At 46.7% G+C, this 25,084-nt stretch overlaps 1 protein-coding gene across 1 annotated transcript in view; it reads left to right on the plus strand.

Moving 5' to 3' along the window:
• Window positions 1-502: 502 nt before the first annotated feature.
• Window positions 503-25,084, plus strand: part of Gng4 (G protein subunit gamma 4) — a 48,504-nt gene continuing 23,922 nt past the window's right edge. The window contains 2 exon segments of the mRNA NM_001400370.1: window positions 503-837; window positions 24,106-24,208. The gene's annotated coding sequence lies outside the window, so the exon portion shown is untranslated.

Consider the following 25,084-nt stretch of genomic DNA (forward strand, 5'->3'; position numbering starts at 1 on the left):
GTTTGGTAATTCATCCGTTTACAGCGAGACACACAAAACACAGTTCCATTAGGACAAGGCTTGGCAGGCCACTGGGAGTCGCCAGGATTCCCTGCAGCAGCAGCTCCTTGCTGTTCACTTGCACTCTTGGTGACTGGCTGGGAGGCAGTTGCTCTGCCAAGCCAGGTCGGGTGGCGGTCTTGCCCGCGTTGCTTAGCGACGTCTGCGTAAGATTGGTGCGCATTTCCAGATGTTCAGCATCTGCACTAACTGTGCCCACCTTCCTCCGTGTGAGGCACCCTAGGTGTCCCCAGGTGAAGTACCCTGAGCTGGCTGTCCCCACTCTGCACTTGGGGATCTTCCTGGAGCCATGAACCCTCCAAGGCTGCGCGCTCCCCGGGAGGGCCGGTCTGGGTGAGGCCCGGGTCCAGGGGCGCGCAAAGCCCGGAGTGGGAGCCCCAGTGACGCACCAGTGACGTCGGCGGCGGCGGGCGGGATTTCCCGGCCCCTCCCGGCGCGGGAGGAGACCTGCTGCGGAGTGGGTGCGAGGGAGTGGGTGCGGTCAGCGTGGCGCAGCGGCAAGGGTTGGGAGTCACCGCCTTGCACCCCGTGGGCCCGCTGCGCAGACCCGGAGCCCCGCTTGCGGGTGGCTTTGCTGTGGCTTGGGCTCCGCGCTGCTTCCCCCTTTCTCCCCAGACGCGCAGGTCCTCTGTGGCCCGGGACCCCGCGAGTGGTGACACGGGGCGCGCTTTCACAGAGCCCGGGGCTCGCGATGCCGCTTGGCCTGGCCGCCCCCGTCGAGCGCCACGCCGGGGACCCAGCCCACGTCTGAGCGGCACCGGCTGCGCGCCGGCTGCGGTAAGTGGCGCCCGAGCCCCCGGGAGGGCGCGGTGCCTCGTCGGGGAACCTCGGCCCCGGGCCCCGACAGCTCCGTGAGTCCCTGGCCGAAATCAAAAGTCTCGGAACTAGAGAGACATTCTGGCTCCCTTCTCTGGAGGTGCCGCGGCACGGGTCACAAAGACCTGTGGTTCGTTGTGGTGGCGGCCTCTTGGTGCACGGCCGCGGGGAGCCTCCAGCCTGAGCCTCCGTAATGTCCACAGGTAGCAGGGGCCTCGAGGGACACAGCCAAGTACCCTAGGGTCGAGGAGGGCCGAGGCTTCCAGGGGACCCTTCTTCATGGGGGAGAGGGTGGCATAGAGACTGGCCGGTCATGACCATAAGGGACACCACCTCGTACCCCCAAACCCACCCCACCCCCCTCATCCCTCGTGCAGAGGACCACAGAAGATGGATGGCATGGACACTGATCGTTTTGTTTGGAGCAGTGTTTTGGCGGGGGGTTCGCAGACGCCCTCTGCTTTCCCGACGCCAGGACACCTGCCTCGGGTAGAGGGGAGAGCCTGTTGACCTGGGTGAGTTTGTGCTCTCCCTCTCGATGGCGACTGTCCCCGAAGCAGGTGCTGAAACGCACTGCTGAGCTCATGGGGCATAGCTTTGGGAGAGCGAGCTTTGCTTTAATTTTTAGTCTTCTGGGAAATAATAAGACGAGATGCCAATGGCTGCAAAAGGCTCCATCATTTATCCTAATCTGCTTCTTGTCGTGTATTTCGAGCTAAGATGTGAGTGAGGATACTTCCAAATGTGAAAGTTTGATCCAGCGATAGATAAATCCTGTCCTCGGCTCCCAGGCCTCCCAGGTCTGTAAAAGGCTGGCAGCAGGCAGGCTTGCGTTTCAGCCAGAGCAAACCGGCAAGGCTGTGCTGGGTACTGGTGAAAAGGCTCCAGAGCGAGGTGTGATGGCCCCCACTGCTGCAGCAAGGCACTTGGGCTGCGTGCAGGCTGACTGGTTCTTCATTATTGGAGCGTCACCACCCTTTTCCTCATGTTGACTTGCAAGGAGGAAGGCAGCCACCTCCTCCTCTGGTCCTGTTAACCTGATAGAGACCACTTGGGGTTTGGGGTGGGGGAGACCTGAGCTTTCTTTCAGTCCTGAGAAACAAGACAAGGTGCTTGTCGACTGCACTTGGGGTTTCTGGATTTCTCCAGCCTGCTGAGAGGTGTTGATGAGAATGCAGGGACATACCGGGGTGCATTGCTAGCCAAGGGACTCTCAGTCTGAGAGAGCTGTGGGACCATGCAACCCTTAGGCCCCAGTCCTTTCCCCTTGTAATAAAACCCAGAGAGCAAGCAATGGAGAGACTTGGGGAGAAAACTGCACAGGGAAGGAAGGGCCATTCTGATCAGTTCCTGCCTGTCTGACTGGCTGCCTTCCCTCTCTTTTCATGGTAGTCTGTAAGGAAGAACCCAGAGGGGAGATTTCCCTTGTTCATTTCGTAGTGTCAGTTATCAGATGGCACAGGGCCCTTGCCTTTGTCCTGTCTCAAGATCACTGGACACCTGAGAGTGAGAGTGGCTGTGTTTGTGTCCACCCAGAACACACTCACACTCAGCACCCGCTGGGAATGCAGCCCAGCAGTTGGTCAAAGTCTGGGTCTCCTTACTGCCAGATCTTACTGCCATCTTTCTTACTTTGTCTCACTTTATTCTGCTTGACAAGGGGAGGGTGTTGATGGCATGTATTAGAAGCTTCTTTTGGGGAAATTTTGAAGTAATACCTGATTTTTTTAAATCTACAGTTTGCTATGCAATCTGATGATTTCTTTTGTTTCCTTTACAACATCTTTATTGCCTTTAGGCAAATCCAAACTTTGAGACTTTTAGTATTCAGGTCACAGTTACTCATTCAGTTTTCTTAGACCAAACACTGAAACATCTTAATTTCTACAAAAACATAGACCCTGGATATCACAGATTTTTGCTGAAAGTCAGAGAAACCATGTGTCAAAGTAGGACCATGTTGCTTGAAGGCTTTAAGTGGCTGCCTAAAAACTAAGAATAAGCCAAGGCCTTTCAAGAAACTGGTGGGGGGAAACACAAATGGAGTGTCCACACAGGGAACAAAGCTGAGGCAATAAAAAGCTCCTGAAAGATTCATGTAGAAAAATCGGGACATGTGTAAAGAGATCCATGCACTGAGCTATGGGGCCATTGTGGCAGCAGCTGCTGCAGTCTCTGGCAGATGGGCCTGTGTGGAAGCAGTGTTGCTTACTGTAGGTAGGCCCTTGCTGCCCATGAGGGGTGAGGACACAGAAGCAGCAGTGGAGACAATGTACATCATGTGGCCTTGAGGTCTTTGGGGGTCTACAGGCAAATCCACAAAGGCTGAACCGATCAGAGGCAGGCAGGGTGGGGGCCCAGGTAAGTAGGCCCAGGGCTGAGGAGCAGTGCTTGCTGGGTATGTGATGAGAACAGCCTCAGTTGATCCTCAAGTGACACTTGCTTCATTGGGGTTTTGCAAAGCATCATAGTTGGGAAGTGTTCTGGCAGTGCCCTCGGTGGGCTGTAGGGACTTCAATGAAAGTAGGTAAAGATGACAAGTAATATGACTGAGCCACATGGAGGAAAAGAGTGGGTGACTGAGGCTGGATGTGGCTTTCCCAAAGATGATGATATGCCCTTCTTTTTCCTCAAAGTTCCTTCTAAGAGGTTAGGTCAGCTGTCAGGATGTGTACTAAAGTTGTGAAGAGGTCCCTAGAGATAGGAGAAACATTTTCATTGCCCTTTGAGGTCTGAGGGACTGCTTCTCCCCAGCACATGTGCATACAGTGCCCATGAATTGTTAGCTGACCCTGACCATGCTTTTATGTCCCTCTCCTTCTCACTGGTTTCTCCTGGTGTTGTGTCTGACACACAGCTTCTTCAACCCCTCCAAGCTGTCTAAATAGTAGACTCAGGCTTAGAAGATAGAAAAGGCTTATGGGTTCTCAGAGGAAACAAAACTGGGGCTGACAGTGGTCCCACTGTTACCAGAAGCTCTTGCAAAAGTGAGGGCCAAATGCACAGAAGAGTTGATTATGACCCATGTTGGGCCAGGCTCTGCAAGGCAGAGCACAGTGTGAACTCAGTGTGGGCACAGGCATGGCCAGCCCCTGTATAGTAGCACAGCACAGATCATTCTGCCACATGTCCCCCAAAGTGACTGTTACATTGCTAAAAAAGAAGTGTGTGTTTCTTCTAACCCACTACTGTTAAGGGCTTGTAGTAGTGCAAGACTCTCGAACACCCAGGCATCTGGAACTAACACATCTTTTTCTTATTTGTGTAGACAGTTGGACATGCCCATTGTTTGTGTCTACTATAGTGTCTTTCCAGTCTGACTGAGAAGCCATTTTCTGTCTTAGACTACCTGCAGGTCACATGCTGGGTGGAAACTTCCAGCGGTCCTTTCTGCAGTCCAAAGCCTATGGTGTGCTAAGGGGAAGTGAGTTGATCACATTCAGTCCTATTCAGCTATCTTGAGGAAATCTTCTCCTCTCTGTACACAGCTAACTTGCCTTTTAGCTCCAGGGTGTACATAGCTATGTGTACTTACCCAGTGCTCCACCTGTGGTAATCTGTCTACAAGAGGCCGCCTGCAGCCAAGCAAATACAGTCAAGTTCAGTAGGTGTGTTTGCTGGCATTTGAGGGCAAGAGTGCTCTGTAGGTAGACTGACAGGCTCTCTGACCCTCCAGGGCAAGGATGGAGGTGGATTGTGTCTGAGAAGGGTGATGGGAAGTTGTGAGTGGAGAATTCAAAGCTTTTAGTGACATCAAGAGAAACAAAGGAATGATAACATCCTCCGCACTCTTTCTGAGCAGGGAAAGGTGTAGATATATGAACAGGGCTCACTCAGTGTCACATACTTCTTCAGTTGTGTTTTACCTGAAAGGGGAGATGCTGGCATCTTCTGGAGACTGCTTGCCCTCACCATGTCCTCCCTAGTGGCAGTTCAGCATGTCACTCCATGCCTCTCTTCCTGCCTTTGTCTTCTTTGTCTCTTTTAGGACCTTTCTGCACACGTGCAATGAACACCACAGTAAGCATGCCCAGTCTCTATCCTGAAATCCCAGATTCCTAAGGTTCACCTCTCTCCTACCATTGGGGGTACATGTGTAGTTGCTGTGTGATGCTCTTAGGTCTGGCTCCCACTCCCTCTTTCCTTAGTTCTTCAATCTGTACAGCTCAGTTGGGTTTTCTCAATGTACTTTCTCTGCGCTAGGGATGATACAGCAGGAAACAGAACTTAGGCAGTAGAGGGAAGCACAGGGCTCCTGTTTGATGGGTGTGCATGGGGGGGGGGGTTCTCATACAATGGGATGAAGATCTCTCAAAGGAAAGGATTCAGCATAAAAAATACATAGTTTAAGCAGAAGTATATTTTATCAAAAAAAAAAAAAAAGATAGTATACTCCTGAGAAAGAGTAGAGCAGGCTAACCCAGAGGGATGGAGGCTAACCCAGATGGGTGGAGGCAGCCCACTGGGTCTTGTACTGTAGAGTGATGATCCTGTATGGTATTTCTTCACATGATCTTCTTGAAAAGCCCACAAGGGGAGTCAAAACTGTTCAGTTGATTTGGCTGAGCTGGCTGGCTAGGTGGATGTGGCTCTGCATTCATCCCTCCTGAAGCTCTGCACTTAGTTGGTTGAAGAAGATTGCCTTCCCAGATATAGGTGGATGCCCTCCCACCATATAGGAGGACTATTTTTTAGGTCAAAGGTAGCCACAGTCCCTGATAGAACCTCCAAACGAGTTCTCAAAGGGTGTCAAAACCACTATGCAAATGATATTATAATGAGGCCAAGGTCGCTTGAGAATACAGACCCTTCGTTAGTATTCATGTGGGAATTGGGAAAGCACTCTGATGTCCTAGTTTCTGATACAGAAAGAAGAATCTAGCTTCAGCCTCCAGGATGTTTAACCATTGACAGGTGTTCTAACCATTTAAAGACACCGCTAGCTACTAAGGTACGGCTGCCCTGTCCTTGGTTCTCTCGCAGCTAACTCCGTCCGCCTAATCATACTGTCACCTATAAAAAGCAAGAAACTCAAAAGTCAGGGCTGGAGAGATGGCTCAGCAGTTAAGCACACTGGCTGTTCTTCCAGAGGACTCAGGTTCAATTCCAAATGCACAACATGGTAGCTCTCAACTGTATGTAACTACAGTTCCAGGGGACCCAACAGACACACTGGTAGGCAAAACACCAATGCACATAAAATAAAAATAAATCATTAAAAAAAATCTCAAGTCATTTCAACAGTAAATGAGTGTCTTGAGACATAATAGATGCAAGAAAAATGGGACAAAGAATGGGTTGCAGGAAAGGGCACAGCAGGCCGGAGGAGGAGCCAGAGAGGACACAGCAGGTCGGAGAAGGAGCCACATTAGACATGAGACATAGCTTTTCTTACTCTGAAATAAAACCTTCTGCACTGGGGATCTGCAGAAGCATGGCTGTGCTGGTTTTCTGTCTCTATGACAGAAACCTGGAATGAACAAGAGGATGTATTTGGCTCTAGGTTTCAGAGGTTTCAGTCCATGGTGGCTCCATTGCCACAGACGTTGTGGTGAGGCACAATAGTAAGAGGTGGGGGGCAAGCCACGTAACCCAGAGAGGAAGACCAGGAAGGGACCGAGAGTAATGTGTGCCCTCGTGATCCACTGCCTACAACTAGACCCTACCTCCCAAAATAGTGTGTTACCAAGACCTCCACACATTATTAGCCTGTGGGATGAATATATTCAGGTGCAAATCCTGGTCCAGACTAGGATATAGGATCCAGTGATTCTAGACAGCCAGATACCAGGTACAGAAAGAAACCCAGGGTCAAGGTAGGAAGCATGGTGAACATCTTGGGAAACCAGCCAGATGGACGATGCTGCTGGCGCATTCCTCATGGTATATATCAGTGCCTTTGTTTCACCCTCTTTACCTTTTCACACCAGATTTAAGAGTCATCTCCTTGCAGCTCAATCTATCTAGAGAGTCCATCATTGATCCAGTAGCCACTTCCACATCTAGCTCTGTAGACTTTGGGCCACATTTGAAATACAACTTCTTCAATTTCCACTCTGGTCATTCCAACTCAGTAGGATCTAGAAAGGGAAACTGTGTATGTTTTGCAACCACCAGGTTTGGGAAACTAAGCCAGATGGTTTCCATATACCTTTTCTCTGGGGTCTTATGTCTCCAAGATATAAGATATCTTATATCTTGCTTGTGTCTCTTTGGTCTTCCATTTTCTACATGGCCTCACTTGTCTCTACCATGCAGGTTGGTTACCAGTAAGCACAGTAAGCACCACACCTAGAGGAGTCAAGGTCTCTTCTCCAGGCTTGAGCCCAGGTCTCCTCTCTGGGCTCAATTACAGATCTTTCCAGTCTTGAGTAGGGCAGGCTTTCTCTACAGTAGATCCAGCCACTCACCCCCAACAACCACCCCTCCTCAGAGCTCAGGGATTCCCCAGTGCAGACTTTCCCACTATGGCTTCCTCTCACAGAAGCAGCAGCAGCTCTGGGGTATTGAGTAGAGAGACCCAATCCCAAATTACCACGAGACATTTTACCAGAACATGACTCTGGGATAATAAATATTGTCAACCTGATGGTTTCATGCCTAGAAGTTTAGTGATTACATTCCATGTCTATAATGGGGTTTTCAGAGACAGTTACTCTATGGCACTACAGTATAATCAATGTCCCTTCATGGGTTTACAGTAATGGCGTTATTAGAGGGGGCAGAGTTACTTGGAGTGTGTCATTTAGAGCTTTTGCCTCACCTTGGCCCTTTCCTGTGTCACCTCTCTTTTCCTTCTGCCCACCATGATGTGAACAGAGCCCTGGGAAACTGAGAGCTAAAAGAAATAACCCCTCTCTTAGATGTTCTGTCAGGGATTGAGTCACAGAAATGCTAAACTCACACATCTTAGTGGAAGGGAAGGAAGACCACCTTCTTGGCTTCTCAGTGCAGCAGTATCTGCCACTGTCCACCAACTGGGAAGGTGGAATGTCCCCCTTTCAGAAAGACACTCAACTGTGGGGCCCTAACACAGAGGTCAGTCGCTGTCATCTGGTAGGAAATGGAATTTGTCCCTGCTTGCCTCTGGTCCAGTCTAACTTTGTCCACTGGCCCTGTGCTCAGAGACAGGTCACCATAAGGAGACCTGCATTGCTTCAGATCTTCACTGGGCTGTCAGCACCTTGAGAAATAGCCAGGTCAGCTTGCACATCTTCTTTCCTGGAAAATATCTAGGTCACTTCAAGATTTGTTTTGTGTGTCCCATTTACTCTCCACTACTGCTAAAATATTCTTTTCCATGCATGGAGTACTTGAGCAACAAAAATGAGTCTTGTCTGCAAAGAAAACTACTGTGGGGAGCTCTTTGTACTGTGTGTAACAGGTGACTCATGGCATTGCGTTGGCGGGCAGCAGCCTGTGCTTCCTCACTCTCTTGAGGAGGTTGACTTCTGGTAGTCATTTTGGTGTGATACAGTCTTTGAATCTAGAATGAAAACTAGTAGGCCTTTTAGAATCAAGTGATGAACTCAGTCTCTGCTCTCAAAAGGAGGAGGAGGAGGCATGTGACATCATCTGCCAGACCATGAATTTGTCAGTTTGTGTCATTGGTTTTGTTTGCCTGCTGGCATTTTGTTTTATTATCACCATCTTGAAGCAAGAGAATGACAAAGAAAATTCAGAAAGATAGAATCTTGGTTGAGTCTCATGAGTAATTGAAGATGGAAATAAAGTGTGTAGCAAATATGTATGGTTCTTCATGTATTTTCCCACTGGAAAAAATACCTTTTCTGAACATTCAAGCTACATCTGTTGGTCTATCAGACCACCTATTCCCAGCACAGTCTGCAAGCCATTCTGCAGCTGCAGCGTGTGCTTCAGAAGGAGTGCGTGTGGACAAAACTTTATCTCTACTCTGTCTATCCAACCCCTGAGATGAATCAGCTTCATCCAGGTGTGGTACTACCTGTTAGCCACTTAGTAGCTATCTCAATTACTAAATTGTTACAGTATTTGTGTTCAAGAAAGACTAACCTTTTTCATACACACACACACACACACACACACACATATACATACATACATACATACATACATACATACATACATAGGAAAACATATGATTAATGGTTTCAGGCAGTAACTGGGGTGGAGGGTCTTGAAATGTACTTCCTGCAGATAAGGAGGATAGCTGGATTTGGGCAGAGACAGACTTGGGAGTTAATTACAGATCACAAGCAATTCTTGTCATGTCTCTACTGGCAGAAGAGATGTGCAAAGAGGAAACCCGAATAAGACGTGTACAGAATCAAGATGAACCACAGATGTGGAAAGTCCTTACTTAGAGGGATTAGATGTTGGTTCCTGATCCATTCAGTTAAAGGTTCCCTCTAACTGTAAAAGTTGAGTTGGATGCTTAGATGCAAACCCTATGTGCAAGAGCTACCCAGACTGGAGCTGCTTTGGGATGCTTGGTTTGCATGTGCAAGGCCTGAGAGGACATGGAGGAACTTGTTGCTAATCAAGAGAAGTCACTCTGACCAAAGCTGCAGATTGTGATCCCCCTACATGGCACCTTAGAAAAGTCAAAACTATGAACACAATAAAAGTATCAACAATTAGGGCCAACAAAATAACTCAGTGGGTACTTACTGCTAAGCCTAGTGACCTGAGTTTTATCCCTAGAAGTTTTCCAAAGGCTAAAGGAAAGAACCAACTTCACAGTTGTCCTCTGATCTCCCCATGTACCATGGCACATGCATTCCCAAGTTTATACAACTTGCACACACAGTAATATTTTTAAAGATTAATAATTACAGTGGGGGGTGTAGAAAGATAGTGTACAGAGAGACCAGAAGTCTATTCTGTAGGATGCCATCCAGGTGAATACATGTGACACAGCAGGGAAAGGGTGCTGTTCATGGATCCTCATGTAGGTGACAAGTTCTGCTTCCAAAGGATAGGCTTCCATAGTCCCTCTTCTAAAACCCCAAAATATCATCTAGTAGTACTGCCTCTACAGCCTTGCAGTGGCCTGCTCCAACCAGTACCTCTCATGATGGGTCCTAAGCTGACTCTTTCTTTTCCATGGATCCCCTTAGAGGCCAGCTGTCCCCAGACTGCAATCAGCCATGTGTTACAAAATTCCTAAAAGTGGCACCTTATTGACAATCCTTTTCTGCTGCTCAGGAGCCTGTTCTCAGTGGCACCATAAGCCAAGGCACATTGAAGCTGACAAAGGATCCCGAAGAGCTGAGGTACACACAGCAGATAAAGCTTTCACCTGTCTTAGTGCAGTCCTGAGGTACCTCACTGGAAGCAAGTGAAACAATAAGTACATTTATAAAGTGTACAGTCCTCAAACAAGTCAACCTATTAAAAGAAAAAGATAAACTTTCTATGATTATGAAAATTAATGATTTGCCTAAGAATATTGATAGAAAATTCATCCTTTATCAGTAATAACAGGAGCTGGACTATGAAAGCATTGTTCTTCCTTCCATTAAAATTACAAGGAAAAGTCAAGACTACATTTCTCTACAAATGTCACTTCCCATTGTAAAAATAACTTTTCTGTGGAGATGATGTCTTGTGGGACAGAACTTGACATAATCTGAAGTACCAGACTGTCTTTCTGGGTCTGCCATAGCTAAGGTTTCAGGCTTGTTTGTTTCATTCGTGTCCGAACCCCAAAGACCTAAGAATCTTTACCTTCCTCTCCAGCATTCAGAGAGTCTCTGTAGTTTTATGATTACATTTTTAGATGCCTGTTTTATCTATTACAATTTTCAGATGTCTGTTTTTGTTGGGGTTTAAATCTCAGCCCCCATCTGGACAAAGCACACCAAGCCAACATGGTTCCACGTGGAGAAGTTTAATGAGAGAAGAGTAGGAGAGGGGAGGAACAAAGGGGGCCGGCCATGGGCACGTGAAGGGAAAGGGGGAAGGAGAGGGAATGGGGAGAGAAGGGATGATGGGGAAGAAGGCATGAGAGCAGAGAAGAGAAGAGCAAAGACAGAGCAAAAGAGAGAGTAAGAGAGAGGAGGTGGCAAGCAGCCCCTTTCATAGTCAGGCACAGCTGGGCAGGCAGCTGTGAGGCAGAGCATACCTGGTTATTGCCAAGTAGCTGTGGGAATAGAGCTTAGACAGAATACCAATATTCCTCCATTTTGGTTTAATTAAAAAAGAAAAATTAGAGGCGATGGTGGAGCAGGAATAGGGCTGTCATCATGATCTCTGACTACTTCCTGCTTGCTTTGGGGCGATGTGTTTCTAAGGAACCTAGAAAAATGGGTATGGGATGTTTGTCCAGTCTTAGAGTTGTTTGTTTCCTTGTTGTCCAGGGTCTGTGGAACCATCTGAGGATAGGTCAGAAGAAACAGGTCCAATAGAAGTGTCTGTGTCTGTGAGAGGAGATTGGACATCTGGAGGTGGCTTCTCTGGAGCTGTCCTGGGTATAGTTAACACCTGGACTTGACAAGATGCTGGAACACACATATATATTTATTATAGGCAGAGAATAAGATTAAGCACATTTGTGAGAAAAGAATTTTTTTAGATGTACATTTGAAACCCAGAGGAATCCCACCCTTTGGAATAGGTAGTAAGTGGGAACTTTAGGCAGATGTACTTATCTGGGTGGCGTCTATTTGGTCCATGAGAGGTAGGTCTGAATGGGTTTCCTGTAGCTTATAAATTTACAAAAAAGATAACATGAGTTAACAACATGAACATTCTTTAAGATAAGCATTTTGTGGAGCAGAAGAATTTGTCCTACAGAATGTGTACTGGATGTCTTAAAACAGTTTGTCATGCCAAAAAGACAGACATAGAAAGCAGTTTTCAGATTCTATTTGAAAAGACTGTTTAGGGGTTGGGGATTTAGCTCAGTGGTAGAGCATTTGCCTTGCAAGCACAAGGCCCTGGGTTCGGTCCCCAGCTCCGGAAAAAAAAAAAAGACTGTTTAGCAACAGAGGGGTTCTGGACCTCCCAGTCTCGGAGGTCTACCTGAGAAGCTGGTAAAGGAAGCAGCATGTCCGTGTTAGGTTGGCTGGCTAGAAGGAGCAGAAGGACTGCAGGAGAGCTTGGGTTTAGGCAAATGGGTGGAGCAAAATAGAGGATCCCAACTTAGCTAGAAGACCCCTTCCCAATAAGGAGACCGGGCTTGTTGGCACCACCAAAACGGAATGGGTGAGAGGTACACCCCTAAAAATGCAGCTAAACGTGGGATTTGGTGAGGAAGGTAAGGTTTCCCCTTTACCCCAACAATGGGGAAATAGGAGAGAGAAGTGGGTCCCCCAAACTCCATTAGGACTGAGTAAGTGGCCCCAGTGTCCAAGAGGAAGGAGATGGGCTGCCCACATACCATGATAGTTACCCAGGGCTCCCTGCTGGTGATGGCAGTGGTCAGGTCTAGGGAACTCAGGCCCCTTTAGTTGTCCATAGTCAAGCCTAGGAGATCCGCTGGAGGGTTACCTGGACGGATGTCCCCCTGTCCTGTGTAACACGAGGGCAGTCAACAGCCCAGTGTCCCTCTTGATAGCACCTAGAACATAGCCCCTTGGCTTGTGGAACTTAGGGCAGGCCCTCGCCCAATGACCTTGTTGACCACATTTGTAGCAGGAGCCTGGTAGTCTCCTAGCCTTCGAAGACCAGGAGTTCTGGGGCAGTAGCTGAGGCTGATCGGACAGCCTTTGCCAGCATATAGTATTTTAGTCTTCGAGTCTTCTCATCACTTCCATGGTAAACTTCAAAGGCCAGCACCAAAACTTCTACCCCCCTCCCTAGCTTTTAAAATTGTCTTTTATGTCAGGGTAGCTTTGGAAAAAGAAATAGGTCATCAGAAGTTGCTTACCTTCTGAGTTTTCAGAGTCCAGATTAGTGCATTGTAATAAAGCCTTTGTAAGGCGTTCTAAAATTTTGGATAGATTTTCCTGTTTTTCCTGAATGACCTCTTGCAGTTTTTCAAAATTCACTAGTTTTAAGACTGTCCTGTAAAGACGGGCCAGGAGACAGGTCATGAATCTATCTCTGGCTAAAATACCACCTGTGGAATTATAATCCCATCGGGGATCTTGGTCAGGTACTGCCTCAGATCCGATTGGGTATATTCATCTGCATGTACTCTCACCTGCTCCCAAACTCACCAGTGTTCCTCTGGAAGTAAATTATTAGTAAGGATCATATGTCAAGACAGGGTAGGAATGAAAAATCTGCAGAGCAAGGGAGAGGCATGAGTGCGTGTGCACAGGCGTGCACAGCTGAGGCATGGTCTTGCTGGTGGCAGTGTGAGCACGCTGGAAAAGCCAGTGAAGCTGTTTTTCTCGAGGCTGTGGCAGGCTGAGCACAGGAGCAAAGTCCCAGGCAGAAAGAGAGAACTTGTATGCATGGGTGTCTTAGCAAGCAGAATTCCTGGCAGGATGCAAGGAACGGAGCCAGACTTGCTTTTCCTGCTGCTGTAAAACAGGGACTGCAGTGCACCAAGTGCAGAGGGCACACGCGTGTGGGAAAGCAGGTCTCACAGAGTCCATGGCAGACACAAGGGATGGGACCAGATCTGTTTTTCAAGGTTGCAAACCAGGACCTGCAGCAGTGCAGCAGCGATGAGGAAGGGAGGAAGGGGAGGCCTGGGGATGGGGCCAGACAGAGATATTGTTTCTGCTTAGTATAAATTAGACCAACAGCATGTAGAAGAATGCAGATAGATCCATGCTTATCACCCTGTACAAAGCTTAAGTCCAAGTGGATCAAGGACCTCCACATCAAACCAGATACACTAAAACTAGTAGAAGAAAAAGTGGGGAAGCATCTCGAACACATGGGCACTGGGGAAAATTTCCTGAACAAAACACCAATGGCTTATGCTCTAAGATCAAGAATCGACAAATGGGACCTCATAAAACTGCAAAGCTTCTGTAAGGCAAAGGACTTTATCATTAGGACAAAATGGCAACCAACAGATTGGGAAAAGATCTTTACCAATCCTACAACAGATAGAGGGCTTATATCCAAAATATACAAAGAACTCAAGAAGTTAGACTGCAGGGAGAAAAATAACCCTATTAAAAATGGGGTTCAGAGCTAAACAAAGAATTCACAGCTGAGGAATGCCGAATGGCTGAGAAACACCTAAAGAAATGTTCATCAGGGAAATGCAAATCAAAACAACCCTGAGATTCCACCTCACACCAGTGAGAATGGCTAAGATCAAAAACTCAGGTGACAACAGATGCTGGCGAGGATGTGGAGAAAGAGGAACACTCCTCCATTGTTGGTGGGATTGGAGACTGGTAAAACCATTCTGGAAATCACTCTGGAGGTTCCTCAGAAAATTGGACATTCTACTACCTGTTATACCTCTCCTGGGCATATACCCAAAAGATGCCCCAACATATAAAAAACGTGCTCCACTATGTTCATAGCAGCCTTATTTATATTAGCCAGAAGCTGGAAAGAACCCAGATGCCCTTCAATAGAGGAATGGATACAGAAAATGTGGTACATCTACACAATGGAATATTAGTCAGCTATCAAAAACAATGACTTTGCAAAATTCATAGGCAAATGGATGGAACTGGAAAATATCATCCTGAGTGAGCTAACCCAATCACAGAAAAACATACATGGTATGCACTCATTGATAAGTGGATATTAGCCCAAATGTTTGAATTTCCCTAGATGCACAGAACACATGAAACTCAAGAAGGATGACCAAAATGTGAATGCTTTACTCCTTCTTTAAAAGGGGAACAAGAATACCCTTGGCAGGGAATAGGGAGGCAAAGTTTAGAACAGAGGCAGAAGGAACACCCATTCAGAGCCTGCCCCACATGTGGCCCATACATATAGAGCCACCAAACTAGATAAGATGGATGAAGCAAAGAAGTGCAGGCTGACAGGAACTGGATGTAGATCTCTCCTGAGAGACACAGCCAGAATACAGCAAATACATAGGCGAATGCCAGCAGCAAACCACTGAACTGAGAACGGGACCCCCATTGAAGGAATCAGAAAAAGGACTGGAAGAACTTGAAGGGGCTTGAGACCCCATATGAACAACAATGCCAAGCAACCAGAGCTTCCAGGGACTAAGCCACTACCTAAAGACTATACATGGACTGACCCTGGGCTCCAACCTCATAGGTAGCAATGAATAGCCTAGTAAGAGCACCAGTGGAAGGGAAAGCCCTTGGGGGAGGGTGGTAATGGGGGGAGGATGGGGAGGGGAACATGCATATAGAAGTCGAGGAGGAAGGGTTAGGGGGATGCTGACCTGGAAACCGGGAAAGGGAATAACAATTGAAATGTAAATAAGAAATACCCAATTTAATAAAGATGGACGAAAAAAATTAGATCAAAACATCCCTGGAAATTGGGACAGGTGGTGAAGAACTTTAGACCTGTGGGTGAGAAAAGGGATTATTAATTGCCCCAACCAGTGTTGGGGCTACATTCAGAGCTGGTGCTCCTGAACCAGAGAGCAGTTTACCCAGGCCCAGCCTGGCATTTTAAACTGTCTCAAAAAAAAAAAAAAAAAAAAAAAAGGAAGGAAAAATCTCACCCAAGGGAAAAGGTCCTAGAAGGAGGATCAGTGAAAGGATCCATCCCCAGAGGCAGCACAGGTAACTCCAAGCTCCAGAACGCTCCCCTGAGACCATATGTACATCATGGAAAATCAAGCTCTGAGATAAAGAAAAAGTGCATGGAGGTCGAGTAGGTCACAGCGCACCAGCACATGCTTGAAGAGGGCGCTCTCCTTGGCAGGCAGCTGCAAGCAGGGCATTGCAGTGATGGGAAGGCCCACTGGACTAACCAGCCAGTACCTGGGACACAGGTTACCTCAGTGGGATGCCACAGGAAGTGAAAACACAAAGGAGGGTTAGAGCGAAGGTAAATGAATGTTTGGGTTTAAAGAACCTCCTTCTGGCAGTAATTGTGAAGATCCCGTAAAAATTGAGGAATTTCTGGAAGCAGGAGAAGAGGGGCCTTGTGGTTGATGAGGGCCTGCCTAAGTGACCCATGTGGCAAGAGCTGGCACCACGTGGTGAACCATGGAGGGCAGCGGCTCACACAGAGGTCCTCATGCGCACCAGCTGCAGCAGTAACTCACACAGTGGAAGTCCTGAGTCCCACCGCAGCCAGCAGGTGGTGGTGTCCGATGACGACACAGTGGAGGCCTAGAAGATGCAGCGATCTAATTTGGGTGGTGTGCGCTGAGGCAGTGGATGTGGCAGCGGAGGCATGCGGTGGGAAGGACCTATCCTCTGCCCTACAGTCGGCCAGGCCATGTAGGCATGGGGGGATCAATCACCACATATGGTCACCAATGTAGGGATCTAAATCTCAGCCCTCTTCTGGACAGAACACACCAAGCCAACATAGTTCCATGTGGAGAGGTTTAATAAGGGAAGAAGAATAGAAGAGGGGAGAAGTAAAGGGGGCCAGCCATGGGCATGTGGAGGGAAGGGAGGAGGGGAGGAAATGGGAAGAGAAGAGACATAGGTTAAGAGGGCACGAGGGCAGAGAAGAGAAGAGCAAAGGGAAAGTGAGAGCAAAGGGAGATCGAGAGAGAGAGAGAGAGAGAGAGAGAGAGAGAGAGAGAGAGAGAGAGAGAGAGAGAGAGAGGCAAGCAGCCCCTTTTACAGTCAGCATTGCCAGGCAACTGTGGGGTGGAGCATACCTGGCTGTTTCCAGGTAGCTGTGGGAATAGAGCTTAGACAGAATGCCAACAGTTTTATCTCCTTGCTGTATACTCAGGCACAGAATAGAAACACTCAACCCACCTTTCCCTTATCATTTTGGAGAGCCAGAGATACAGCAACAATAGGGACACGAGGACTTCCCCCTTGCTAAGCTGCTGGTTGGTAGGGAGAAAGAGTTGTAGTGGGTTGGCCTGATGCTGCTTGTATTCTAATGCTATTTGGGCTCCCAAAACTGGTTGCCCCAGAGGGTGAGTCTATTCTTAGATGCTAGCTAAGTGACTCTGCTCCCAGTAATCATGCTTGGTAAATAAAGACACCAATAGTCAATAGCTGGGCAGATGAGACATAGGTGGGATTTAAGTTTCATGGGCTTTGGGGGAGAGGAGGACCATGAGGGGAAGAAGAACATGCAGCGGAGGAGAAAGGAGAAGTGGCCATGGGTTGAGAGAGGAGAGTGTGTCCCTGAGGGCTGTCCAGTTAGAGCTAAGAGCAACCTAGATGAAATATAGTAAGTAGCAACTCAGGGTTATCAATAGTGAAGTGTTCTAACAACATGGAGAGTAGACAGCTGCCCAGCCCTTGAATGCTCAAGGCTTATTATAAATATAAAGGCAGTGAGTGTGTTTATCTTGTAACTCAATGATCAAGGCAGGGTAGAAGCCCCAGATCAGATTTAAATAATTATTACAACAAAGAGTGAGATTGCTGTGACCCAGCAGAGGTGGGAGTGACCAGAGAAGGTATCCTGGAGGTAGTGAAACTTGTGTTTCAATTAATTCATACTTGTGTATAAATTAGACAAGAACAGAAAAGTGTTAATACCGTGAGTGACTTACAGAGTGTCCCAGATAGAGCCAGCTCATGGCATCCCCTCCCTCAGCTGACTGCAACCAACGCTCCGGAAAAACAGAAAAGGCAATGAATAATCCAAGGACACCAAAAAGCACAGGAAAGTATGTGGATTGTGAAGAGGTGCATCACAAGAGAAGCCACCCAAAGGAAGATGTGTTTCTTGTCTGTTTTATCCCAGCTTTCATGGCATTGCCCCAAGTTGGCCTGGCTGGAAGGAGAGCTGCCGTGTGGGAAGCTGGTGTAATACTGTGGGTGAGGCTCACCTTTCTGGACGGAGGACTGAGACATCTGTGGTTCTTTCCTTCTCCTTCTCTTACAGCTTGGCTGTGTCTTAAGACTGGGTGAGATGGCAGCATTTCGGCACTGTAGCTTTAAGATAAGCCCTCTCTGTACCACCAAGGAAACACGAAAGGGGTTCCTATGAAGTAAAATGTGTGGGGAAAATCCTGGAGAGGGGAAAGTGGGAGAAGAGGATCATCAGACTCTTCTATTAACCACAGAATTACAGCCCCATCTCTGCATGTGTTTAGGAGAAGCCCAAAGATGCAAAAGCCTTGAGAACTAAAGTAAGGTTGTTATTACTACTAAAATCTCAGCAGACTTCTGACTACCATGTGCATGTAATTGCAAAGGCTTTAAAAACTAAACTGGAGTCAGAATCTAACCTAATAGAACACACACTTCTACACATCCCAAGAAGAGAGACCCTGAATCATTGACAGCCTTCATCTTAAACATGAACAGATGGAAAGAAAATTCAACCCAAAGCTAGCAGAAGGAGGAAACAATAAATAGGAAAAAAAACCACTGAAATGTAGGAACAAATACTTACAAAAGAAAAACAATAAAAGAAGTCAAAGTTAATTCTTTGAAAACATAAGTAACATTAACCCTTTAGGCAGATTCAGACAGAGAAAATACACACTACCAATGTCAGGAATGAAAAAGAAGGCACTATTACAGATCCTATGAATATTAAAGGCAAATATTAGAAAGAATTTGATGGGGATACAGGCAAGATAAAGGCAGTTGCAGGTAAAGGCACTTGCTGCCAAGTTTGATGACCTGACCTGAGTTCAGTTCCTAGAATCAAGGTCGTCTTCTAACCTAAACAAATAGCACTCATGCCTAACCCCCAGTAGTTTATAAGAGAAAATTATATGTTATAAACTTAACAACTTTAAATGTCTGAACTCCATGGAAGATACACTCAAAGTTCATACAAGGACAAGTAGAAAAACTGAATGGTCTTAATTCCATTAACAAAGATCTTTTAACAAAGAAAATTCTAACAACACATGTATTTGTGGGAAAGTGTTACCAGCCATTTAAGGGAGAAATTATTCTAATTATACCCAAACATATTGAAATAATTTGAAGATAAGAGTACATAGTTATGGAAGGGAGGATTATTTTAATAACAAAACTTGACAAAAACGTTGTATGAAAATACAAGATCAGTATCTGACATGAGCTGTTAGCACATCCTTGAAATCCTATGACTCAAGACATAGAGACAGGAAGATCAGAATTCAAGGCCTGTCTCAGCTATGTAGTAAGTTTGAGGCCAATCCGGGCTACCTGAAATCCCATTCTGTTTCTGAGATATCAATCTATGATCAATTGGCCCCTGTTTGGCAGAGCAAAACTCTTTACCTGGTAACGAGAGAGGAAAAAAATAGGAAGAGATCAGGGCCTCACAGTCCCACTCAAGAACACACCTACTTCCAGCTTCTAAAGTAACCCTTGGTAAAACAAACTTTGACCCATGAGTTGTTGGAAAATACACTTTGTGACCACAAGGAGTGTATGTATCTTTGATGTGAATGGCCAGGAATAGAGTATACATAGTTTGGGAACTCTAGTAATTCCATGTGCCTGATGAGAGATGGGGAAAGCCAGAGATGGGTCTGTAGAAGGAAGAGTTGAGAGGCCAGAAGTAGGTGATGCTGCCTGAGAACCCTGCCTCGCTAGCTTCCTCCTTCTGTTACTGTCTTGTTTTCAGAGTCATCCCAACTGACAAACACACTGGAGTATGTGACGACAGTGAACAAAAACATCACAGACTGACTGTATTATATTTTCAGAGGTGAGAAGTCCAAAACATGTCCTCAGGAGTTGAAGGCTTAGCAAGGCCGTGTTATCTTGAGAGGGTCTCAGGAAGTCTCTTACCCCTATTTTTCCAGCTTGTGGAGGCTGAACACAAACTTGGCTTATTCCCTTTAAGGTCATGGGCAGAGCATTTTGAAGTCTACCTCTGACTCTCATCAAGTCTCACACCTCCCTCTTTCACCTATAAAGACTCTGTGATCACATGAGGCCCCGTGGATAATTCACAACGACTTGCTTATCTTAATATCAGCTGTCAACAGCACTAATCCCATCTGCTACTTTAATCCCTCTGTGTCACATAACACAGCACATCCACAGAGTCCATGGATAGGACATTGGGGGAAAAGCCATTATTCTGCTTCCATACCCTAGAAACCAGATAAGATATTACATATCAGCTATGTTGCCAGGCAACCTACTTACAGTAAAAATGGGCTCTGGTTGGTAAATAACATTTGGCCCTGGAGCAGCTGGAAATGAGCCTCAAATACTGGGTGTAGATATCACTTTGGGCTTATTTGTTCTGTGTTTGTTTGCCATCTGTCTGAGAGTAGCTTTTATTGGAGCTAGACATGCCACAATATAAATTGAATGACTGAGACCCACGCTATAAAATATATTAAAGTTCCCTGTCATAGATTTAATTTGCACAGTGGTTCATATTGGAGCACTTGAGAAATCATGCTCCCGTGAGGAAGCTGTGAAGACCTCATGTGTGCTCAGATCCAGGTCCTCTTGCCTGCGATGGGATGATACCTATTTTCCTGGAGCTCCCTTCAGGAGTGAGGATATTCATCTGAATCTCAAGATAACTGAGAAAGAGTAACATTGGTAGTCTGTTTCTAAAATACCCCTTCAGATGCCCCAGAGAACAAATAAAGTTCTGCTTCACAGAGTGGCAAGGGGCCTAAAATCACATCGCTGAGGAGCTGTTGACTGGCTGCTGGGGAAGGGAGAGTCAGTATTTTATAAAGGTGTGGTCCCTGGTAGGTCAATCACATTCCAACACAGATAGCCCCATGCTGAGGAGTGTATGGACATTACAAACCGAACTCAGGGGACTATATTTAAAATAGAATAGAGGCATGAGATTGAGAGGGAGTGAGTGGTGGGAGGTGAGTCTGAGAGGAGTTAGGGGGAAGAGTGGAAGTAAAGATCATGAAAATATATGGTTCTGCATATGATAAATAAAAATGTTAGTAAAATTTATGTATTTTTAAATTTTATTTATTATATATAAGTACTCTAGCTGTCTTCAGACACACCAGGATAGGGCATCAGATCTCATTACAGATGGTTGTGAGCCACTATGGTTGCTGGGCATTGAACTCAGGACCTCTGGAAGAGCAGTCAGTGCTCTTAACCGCTGAGCCATCTCTCCAGCCCAAATTTATTTTTAAAGCACTGTAGAAATTAAACATAGTAAAAAGATAAACAATTGTTCAAAGTAATTACTAAAGTCATTTGATCTTCTGTTCTTTCTACTTTGTTGTATTTGAAAAACAACATGCTAAAAATTAAGAAAATAAATCCTTATTGCTCACTTGAGCTCTCTCTTTCTCTGTCTCTCTCTCTCTCTGTCTCCCTCTGTCTCTGTGTCTGTGTCTCTCTTCTTTCCCTTCCTCCTTCCCTCTTTCTTACTGATACAAAGTATTACTAAGTAGCCCACAGCCTCAAACTCAGCATCCTCCCGTCCCCAGCCTCCCCAGCTGCTAAGATGACCAGTGTGTCCTCCACTCTTGGCATCTGGGGGCTGTACCCTTTCCTTCTATGTTGTTTGTAACTTCAGTTGGATGCACAGCTCCCTTTGCTTTCAATCCTGTGTCACAACTAGTGAGATATTCCTTATTGACCACTCTAAGATATTTATTCTAAGTATGTCATCCTTGTGGCAACTCAAATCCAGTTTTTCCAAAAGCTGTGTTTCTAACCTGAAGTACAGACACCCTTTGCTTGTGATGGGATGTGTCCGAACTGGCTAACAGGAGAACATGTTTAGCATACACACCGCAGTCATTGCTCAGCAGCATGGCACATGACATTATTGCTGGCAATACCTCAGTGCTCTGTGACTGCACTCACAGCTGCTGCCCACGTTGCTCTTTTGTTTTCCTCAGTCCTGGATCTTGAACATGCCAGACTCTCCCTCTGAGATACACCTCAGCAGCCAAGGTTCACTTATCACTGTCTGGAAAAAGTTTCTGATTTAAAAGTCATCTGTAGGGCTGTGTGCAGCTTCAGAGCATGGGAATACAGGGCTCAGTCTGAATGCAGGAAAATCCTCTGTCCCACTTTTGTCCATGAGGACGCTCTGTGGCTGGTCTACAGCAGAACCTCATGGGGACAGTGACACCTTCCTTACATGGTTGCTTGCAGTTTCTTCTCATAAAATTCAACAGGGATTTTAATCTGGGCAATAGATTCTATGCAGTCCCAGAAGCATGATGACTGACCACTCAGGCCCTAGATGTTAGATCCACCATACAATAGATCCTTGCCTCAGTCACACACCTTATTATATTTGATCTCCAAAGTATAACCCTAACCCTCAGCCACTTTGAATCAGGCAAAGCCTTTGTAAGGCACCAGGGTTCCACCTCTACACACTGACCTTACTGAAATACCACACTGGCTAGTGAGGGGCAAAGAGACTCAGTGTGAGACTCGAGGTAGGGGAAGTGTCTTCCTTTCTGATGAGTGGGCCTGGTAGTGAGGGGCCAGGCTGACAGAGAGATGGATGTTTTCCCAGAAACACAGCTCCTTCCTTCCACTCTTGCCTGTAGTGTCCCTGAACTGTGGTTCTTCAGTGTGTCACCTGGAAAGGCTGTTAAACAGGACCTCTGGATCTTGAGAGATGGCTCAGCAGTTAAGAGCACACCATATTTGTCCAGAAGAACCAGTACCCACATACCATCTCCTAACCATCTGTAATTTCAGTTCCAGTGGATCTGATGCTCCCTTCTGGCCTCCATGGGCACTGGGCACAGATGTGGTACACAGACACCCAAGTGGGTAAATCATCTCCTCACTTAAAAACCAAACAAAGCCTATGACTTCTAGTGGCTCCATGCCCAGTGATGGCCAAGTGGTGGATGTTCAGTGACTTCACAGTATAACTGCAATACCTTGCTTAGAAGTTAGCATATTTTCTTCCCTTGAGGCTGGGGACAGTGCTTTTGAAAACATCATAGCAAAATGTAATGCCATTAAAATAACTTTCTCCAACACATCTAGAGATCAAAGGATCCTTGTCACAATTTAAGAAATGGTGATGAGGCCTGGGAAGATGGTGCCACCGTTAAGAGACTTACCCACATTCCCTGCTCTTGCAGAGGACCTGAGTTTGGTTCCCAGCACCTATACAGCAGTTCACAGCCATTTGTAACTCCAGTTCCAAGGGACTTCATGTCTTTTTCTGGACTCATCCAGTTCCTGAACACATGAAGTACACATAGACTCAGGCAGGCAGACACATATACACATAAGTTTTTTAAAATAGTAAGACACAGGGTTGGGGGTTTAGCTCAGCGGTAGAGCGCTTGCCTAGCAAGCGCAGGGCCCTGGGTTTGGTCCCCAGCTCCAAAAAAAAAATGGTAAGACACAAGGACAGTGTCTTAAAGGTTCACCGGAACTGAGCACACCAACGGGGTGCTATGTGAAACACTTTCTAAGCATTGGATGGAAAATGAAGTGCAAGCATCAAGTGAGTGAGGAATGATTATGTAGCCTTCTTTTCTGAGTTGTTGTCTCCCAAAGAGAGGCCAGAATTCATCAAATTCTGGAAAGGTGCCCCAAAAGTCAGTGGTACTGTGACAATGATGACCAGAAGGACCATGAAACTTCTCCACATCTGCAACTATCTCCATGACTTTTGGAAAGTGCCTTCACATATGTGTACCATATCCATGCTTGGTGCCTGCAGAGTCCAGAAAAGGACATTAGATCCCTTGGTTCTAGACTTACGGACTATTATGGGCTGCAATGTGGGTGCTGGGAACTTAATCCAGGTCCTCTGCAAGTGCAACCAGTGCTCTTAACCTCTGAATCTTGCACACACGCGCACACACACACACACACACACACACACACACACACACACGGTAAGAAAGATGTGATGTATGGACATACCACAGTTCAATCTATTCATCTGTACACTTGGTAGCTGTTAGTCATTATAATAAAAAATATTGCAAACTCTTTCTGCTTGGCATGCTAGGTTGGCACACTTGATTGGCAAGAGAAAAGGTAGGGCAGCTGGGCACACAGGCTGTGCTCAAAGTAGAGTTTCCTGGCAAGGCTCAGGTGGCCTTGCCTTGAGGTTGAGTCCTAGTCTGTTTCATGTTAGCCTTACCTCATCTATACCTCAGGTATGGTCTAATGACCACCTCCTTCTCCTTCCCCTCCTCCCATGAGGGCAGTGACTTTTCATCCTTCATCTCATTATCGTCCCCATGACTGGTATGAGAGTCCCTAGGCTTCTAGGCAAAGGCACTGAGTTTGGGCAAAACAACTGAGGGAGGCCTTGAGGGCCGTGAGGACAATGAACATCTGTTTGTTTTTTCAGGGGGCTCCACAGCAGGACCCTGAGTCAGCCTCTCTTCTAACTGCCAAATTCTGCTGCTGCAGTGTCCCCTGCCTGGACCTGTCCCTGTACCACCTCTCAGCAGGTAAGAATGGATGTCTACAGAGCAGGGAAAATGAGACTCAGGGAGCAGGGTCCTATGGTTTCTCACATCAACACTGTCAGTCCTAATCTCCATCTCCCCCATAGCAGACCTAGGGACACTATTAGCCAAGGCAGAAGGAAGGTCTGATAACACCCACCATTCAAAAAATCCTTTCCCTGTCCTGAGTCAGGTTGTATCAACAGCACTGGGATGAAACTGCCTCATCCTGGCTCCCATCCTAAATTGGCACTTGCTGAGTTAGGAGCCACTGCTGCAGCCTGCCAGAGGTCCCTAAATGACCTGTCAGTCTAAATGTGCCCGTGTGCCCAAGGAGACTGACATCAAGGCCCCAGGGTGACCCTGACTCAGTTTTCTGTTCACCTCACCTTCCTGGAGGCCAAGCACCCACTCGTGTCCACTGGAGCCAGCACGAATGTTTAGCTTTTGTCACAGGCCCTATTGTGGAAAGCTGTTCTCTCAACAGTACAGCTATTGCTTTCTTCATCTGAGCAGCTGCAACTACTCAGAAGACTGCAGTGCCCTCATGGGAGGAGGGAAAGGAGAGGGAGGTGGTCATTAGACCACACCTGAGCTTCATCCACTCCCTCCTGAGGTTCATGAACCACCCCTGTTTGTCTGTAGTCCATTTCTTCTTAGATACTCACACAGGTCTTGTAGAGGCAGCCAGTGGGCTCAGAAAAGCAGGGGTGTCTGTCATTCAGGTGGAACCTAAAAGACATGTGGCTGAGTTTTGCAGCAGGACAACTCCCTCTTAGTCTGCCTTTAAAAGCTCTTCTGTCTCTAATTGGCTAAAGCTGTTTCCTTTCACACTTCTAACCCTCTCAGCTTAGCTACCTCTCTGTCAGCTCCTGTTTG

The sequence above is a fragment of the Rattus norvegicus genome, chromosome 17 (assembly GCF_021556685.1).
Source record: "Rattus norvegicus strain SHRSP/BbbUtx chromosome 17, alternate assembly SHRSP_T2T, whole genome shotgun sequence".
NCBI lineage: Eukaryota > Metazoa > Chordata > Mammalia > Rodentia > Muridae > Rattus > Rattus norvegicus.